The sequence below is a fragment of the Anguilla rostrata genome, chromosome 4, assembly GCF_018555375.3.
Source record: "Anguilla rostrata isolate EN2019 chromosome 4, ASM1855537v3, whole genome shotgun sequence".
Lineage (NCBI taxonomy): Eukaryota > Metazoa > Chordata > Actinopteri > Anguilliformes > Anguillidae > Anguilla > Anguilla rostrata.
The window spans coordinates 30,599,546-30,605,899 of record NC_057936.1 but is presented as its reverse complement, the minus strand read 5'-3'; the positions used below and the strand labels follow the sequence as shown (position 1 = coordinate 30,605,899).

The 6,354-nt window shown below is 38.7% G+C and overlaps 1 long non-coding RNA gene across 1 annotated transcript in view; it reads right to left on the bottom strand.

Moving 5' to 3' along the window:
- The window catches only part of LOC135253203 (uncharacterized), a 38,459-nt gene extending 32,118 nt beyond the window's left edge, over positions 1-6,341 (bottom strand). The window contains exon 1 of the long non-coding RNA XR_010329554.1: positions 6,217-6,341. This is a non-coding gene — a long non-coding RNA (uncharacterized LOC135253203). The remainder of the gene's footprint in view (positions 1-6,216) is intronic.
- Positions 6,342-6,354: the final 13 nt, after the last annotated feature.

Below are 6,354 nucleotides of genomic sequence, written 5' to 3'. Positions count from 1 at the left end.
GCTTTTTCAGTGTACCATCTATATTTCCTGCAAAACCGGAAACTAATATTTCCCAATGCCTCAAACCGAGTATAAAATAAAACTGGATTCGTTTGAAAATACCTGCCATGATGTCAATCCAGCACAGTCAGCCATTTGGGTCACACATGTATGGGTCTTTTAGACTCTTTTATCTTTTCCCATGATAACCATTTATTTATTTATTTATTTATTTATTTATTTATTTATTTATTTATTTATTTATTTATTTAAATAAAATAATTATTACATTTTGTAATAATGCGATTATTTTTCATAATTATGTTTTCTTGAAATAACAACATAAAAAACAATAACTACATTGTTGCCAGGTTTTGATTAAATACTTGGGCTTCATAGCCATTTTTCTCAAATGAAGGAACAATTCTAATTACAATACATACTGTACATGTGGCCAGTTACATTTACAAATACAGCCAATTCCTGACATTATGATTCAAATCAGCTTCAAGTGCTTCACGACAGCAAATAAAAAGCCATTTCCATTGCACAGCAGGGGCCGTTGATGCCTTTAAGGAGTGATTATCAGCATGTGGTCAGCTGTTGTAAAAATCCATGCACGACATTCCATTGCTGTTCATCTGTCCCATGCAGCAATGAGACGATATGTCATTTGAGTTAAGTATTTGAGATGATTTATTATTTATTTTCATGTGCTGAATCATAGAAAACATTTTGTATGTTTTAATGCTTTTAATGAAATTCATCAGCATGCACAGTAGCTACAAGTGAGTTCAAGACAATTGAACATGAACATGCCTTTTAACATAAAAATGTGGTGTCCACAATAGGAAAACTACTACTTTTGGTAACTTACTGGGTAACTTTTAATTTATAAGCAACAATTTTGTATTTTATATACCTTATGTAAGAATACCCTCAGACACACCAAACAACAGAAGTACCTGAGTGGTGAAAGGAACGTGTGTAGTCTGACCTGGTGCTACCGGAATGGGATTAATTTAATGTTATCTCGATCATCTGACTCCAAAATAATATATTAACCTTTCCTCTGTGCTAACAGTTGTACTTAGGAGGAGACTTTAAAGGACGGACTATAGCCTCTCTCCGCCAGTAATGTGGCTCTATTTGGATCGTTATCTATCTTGGTAGATGCGGACGTGTCTCTGGCTTGTGTAGCCTACAAGGATACTATGTGTATCTTCCGACCGCAGTAGGTGTGTGGTGGTTTAGAGTCAAAGAGGAATGGCAGGTTAAAGTGAATGTTTACATAATGCTATTTCAACTCAGTAGCTGTGGGAGAATTCTGCACAGCCAGCAAAATGTTTGCAACAGGGCAATAGGGGCAATAGCACCATCTCTTTATCAAACCATCTTGTCAGCACCATAAACACAGTCTGTTTTCCTTTGGGGGTCTGATAAGGGGCACACTTCCGTAAACCACCCAACAGCTATTATTTATTAGCCTATTTACAGGCTATTTCCACATAAGGCCCCACCCACTTACAGTCACTGGCAGCTGGCAATGTTTTCAGTTTGCTTTTGCAATTGTCTTGTCCTGCTGTCCATAGAAACCAGTGTTTGCCACAGAGGTCCGTTATTAAAGCAGTGTAAGGTAGGAGTTCCTAAAAAAAAATGTATAATACGTAACTGTGACATGTTGTATGAACTCCTAGTTACGACACAATAACCACCAACATGAAAGAATTCACAAAAGGCCATAAAGGCTTTTCACAAACACCAGCAGCATTCAAACTGCATCTCTTTGTGCTCAGAATGCAGATACTGTGGGGGTGGATCATGCCTGTATTAAAGTAGGTGCACTCAACAGCAGTGACGAAATGCATGCCGCGGGTGCCCATGCAAAAAGGAGAGCAATGGGTCACGGCTAAACCGATGCAGACTGCATAACCAACGCTATGATGAGGTGGGAAATATTATGTGACACAAATGTAAGTAATGAGAACAAACCTGATAAAGCACATATTATGATGTAGCCTAATGTAACATGTAATGGAATGATGCAAATTGTGGATGTGCTACTTGCACTGATGATATGATGTGACTAGAAATAACATTAAGTCATTCGAACATACAATATTGGCTATTATGTGTTGCAAGACACAATCAGCCAGAGATAGTGAACTGACGTTAGGCTATGTGATGCATACATTGCTAGGTTGTATCATGAAATGCTGAAAAGTGACATGGATTAAAATTGTGCAAGTGACATGGATTAAAATGTGCAAAGAAAGTAAAGGAATATATATGTAGGCCTATACACTCACCAACCACTTCATTAGGTACACCTGTTCACACCTGTTAACGCAAATATCTAATCAGCCAATTACGTAGCAGCAACTCAATGCATTTAGGCATGTAGACATGGTCAAGACGATCTGCTGAAGTTCAAACCAAGCATCAGAATGGGGAAGAAAGGTGATTTAAGTGACTTTGAACGTGGCATGGTTGTTGGTGCCAAACGGGCTGGTTTGAGTATTTCAGAAACTGCTGATCTACTGGGATTTTCACGCACAACCATCTCTAGGGTTTACAGAGAATGGTCCGAAAAAGATTAAATATCCAGTGAGCGGCAGTTCTCTGGGCGAAAATGCCTTGTTGATGGCAGAGGTCAGAGGAGAATGGCCAGACTGGTTCGAGCTGATAGAAAGGCAACAGTAACTCAAATAACCACCCGTTACAACCGAGGTATGCAGAAGAGCATCTCTGAGCGCACACGTCAAACCTTGAAGCAGATGGGCTACAGCAGCAGAAGACCACACCGAGTGCCACTCCTGTCACCTAATGAAGTGGCCGGTGAGTGTATAGGCTATATTAACCTACGTATTTGCAAGTTTCCACAAAACATTTTTATAGTCTAAAGCAGTGGTCTCCAACCCTGGTCCTGGAGAGCTACAGGGTCTGCTGGTTTTTGTTTTCACCTTAAATCAGCACCCAATTGAGACCCAAGACACCAGGTGAGTTAACGGTATAATCAACTGCTCTAATTGATTCATGAAGTGCAGTCACCATGAAAATGAGCAGACCCTGTAGCTCTCCAAGGACCAGGGTTGGGGACCACTGGTCTAAAGAGAACCCTTTCTTGTCGAACGCAACATTGACAGCAGATTTCCACACCACATTTAGAGATCTGGCCACTGTTGCACCTCGGTGGATGGTCTCTGATGACAGTGAAAAGAAAATCCTCTCTTGGATACAGCCTTCTCGTGATAAGCAATTACATCAGAGGACAGAGGGCAGGCTTGGGTGTGTTTCTGACAACTACCATTACTAACATGCTAATATTTACCCCGGCAATGGTAATTTACTGCCTGATTTTGCAAAGGAATTATTTTTCTTCACATCACAACGACTGTTGCATTTTCTTATAGCCAGAAAACTATTTCAACTTGTGAACAAATGAAGGCTACCCTTTATTCTCCATGCCTAGAGCCAGTCATTTATCAGTTCTGCACATCGTGAAAAAGCACCAAAGTTTAACTAGCTTTGAGCACCAAGCAATATACCAACAACATAAGAAATAACCCCTGAAGCATAGTCAGTATTTTGAAATGACTCATTGAATTGAATTGAACTGTTGTCTTTTAACAAGCTACATCCTCTAATTTTAGAAGAAAGAAAACACTACAATAATTAGTGAATTAAGAGAAAACTTTGGGATTATTCAGATAAAACTTAACGCTTGTTAATTGGGCAAAATAAATGATCAAATGCAATGTTACATGCTCCTAATAGCCAATATATTTATGAGTTACTACATAGGCCTACATGTAGCCAACATGGTGTGAAACATGTTCTCACCAGAAATTCTGTATCTCTCCATTTGGTGACACAGTAAAGAGATATGGCGTATCAGGATGTGCCTTCCATATACACTCAATTTACTGAAAGACAGATCCAAACAAACATTTAAACCACAGTGTGAAGATGCCTATAGCTTAGGCCATTTTGAGTGAATTGGAGATGAAAACTCATGCGATAAGGATTTCGTCACTCCACTATTTTCACTAGCTAATCCTCATAAACCCCACGCAGACTGGTCGTGATTTGTAACAATATGGAACACGAACCAAGTCCTGTTATTCCAAGTCTGCTACCCCTCTTTTTTTGGCAGCAAACATACATTCCACTGTAAACTAGTACTGAAACGTGTAATGTTGTCTAACATTTGTCAGGCATTTATGATGATAGTACTGTTATTTTGGAGACCAAAACCATCTTACCTTGTATAACTAGTATAAAAAGTATATTAAAAAATGTAACTACTAAATTCACTGGCAATCTTGTACCAGGTCTTAAATCTATTGAAAAGGCCAGCACTGTCACATTTCAAAATTATGTCTCCTTACAGGACCAAACACAGCGTCACTTAAGAAGCTATGAAAAATTCTGAAAAGTTTAGCAGCTTGTGCACATCTTGCGCAATTCAATGCCATTTGAAGTGGATTCAGCATAATTCATTTTTGGTTACTGCTCATTCATGTTAGACCTCTGGGTGTGAAAGATGTAATTAAACTGAATAATTTCAGAAGCAATTCTTTCTGCTTTAATGGTAAATGGTCTTCTTTTGTGGTTTAGCAAGTTAGGAATCACTCTGCGCATTCAGGCAAAACATCCTTTGTCATTTTGAATTACTTGTATTACATATTCAGAAGACAAGACCAAGACATCAAGAATAGTGCACAAGAAAATCACAATAGGCAATAAATGCTTTACCTCTGTTGCAATGCGGTGTTAATGTCTTGCAGATGATAAAATGTGTTTATTCAAATACATTAGAGCCACCTCAATATATTTATATTACTTTTGAAGCTATAGTACATTCTGCCCACATTTGTGCTACAAAATAATATGTTTGGGATAATTAGGGGAAAGTGTGTAAATTGCACAGTTAATTTTAGTACTATCACAAGATTACGAGATTAACTTGGTGCAGGTTGCATACAGCACAGTCTGCAAGTATTTGGACAGTGACACAATTTGTTGTTTTGTAATCAAGCAGATTAGGTTTGAAATTAAACAATGAATATGAGATTAAAATGCATACTGTCAGTTTTAATTTCATGGTATATACATCCATATCAGGTGAACCATGGAATTGTACCCCTTTTATGCACAGTCCCCCATTTTTAGGCAGATAGACAGTTGACTGATCAGCTGTATCTTGGCCAGCTGTGTGCTGTTGAATTATTAGTTAATGCAAAGGGCCTAGAGTTGATTCTAGGTGTGGACTATAAGACAAATTTCCCAAACATTATGGAGCTCACTGTAGCTCTTGGATGCATCCGCTGATGAATAGTTCCTTATGCATCTGAAATTCGACAAGCTGAATTTGCAGAGAATGTGTTCCTTGAATGCAGCTCAGATTTGATCAGTCACACCATTAGCTATGATTGAGTCCACCCCAGCTCCAGTTTTTTTTTTTTACTACTTGTGGGTAATTCATAATTTGATAAAAACATTTTTTAGTTGATTTCATGGAATCCTTAATGTTGAATGTTTTCCATGTTTGATTATTAATCCTACAGCTCAGCCGCATCCCAGAATTATGTATTTTATATGGCCCTTTCTTTATCAAGGGTGTAAGAGGCTAATTTTGGAGCGCTGTTCCTGTGCCTGGAATCACATGGACATCCACATATGCATTTCTGTCGCTGGTGCCAAAATTCATGGAAGGCTTCATCGTTTGATTGACAAGAACCTGCTTCGTCTCTCTCCTTGACTACATATAGCTATGTACCCTGCTGAAAATTTCCATTTAAACCGGCCTACACTGGCCAAGGTGGTTTAAGGTGTGTTTTCGACTCTTTTCACTGGTCAACCAGCTGACCAGCCTATATAGCTAGTCAGCTAGTCCACCAGTCTGACCACCGGCTGAGTCTTAACCAGCTTTGATCAGCTTTTTCCGGCTAGAGACAAGCTATGACCAACTAGAAGTGTCGAAAACACAGTTTAAACCGTTTCAAACCATCTTAGAATCCCAGCTGTCCTTATCTGGAACTCTCAGCAGGTTATGCGGCGATGGCCGTCCACTACCTGCACCTGACAACAGTTCTTTTAATATTCTAACGTCCTGAACATAGTAGCCTACAAGTTAGTAGCCCACTTTGTTGAAGAGAATACGTCTAAATTAAATCGAAAACATACAAAATCGATGTCAAAATAAATACATTCCAAGTAATACTTAAATGGTACCTTTTATGCTACTCTGTCCCATGAGCAGTGATTGCTTTTGCTAAACGTAGGTGCTTGGATTTCCCACATTTTTGTGTAAAGTGCGCCCTGTTTTCCTGTTTTATATTTCCGTTTCTGCGCAGTGAGATATTCGCTCCA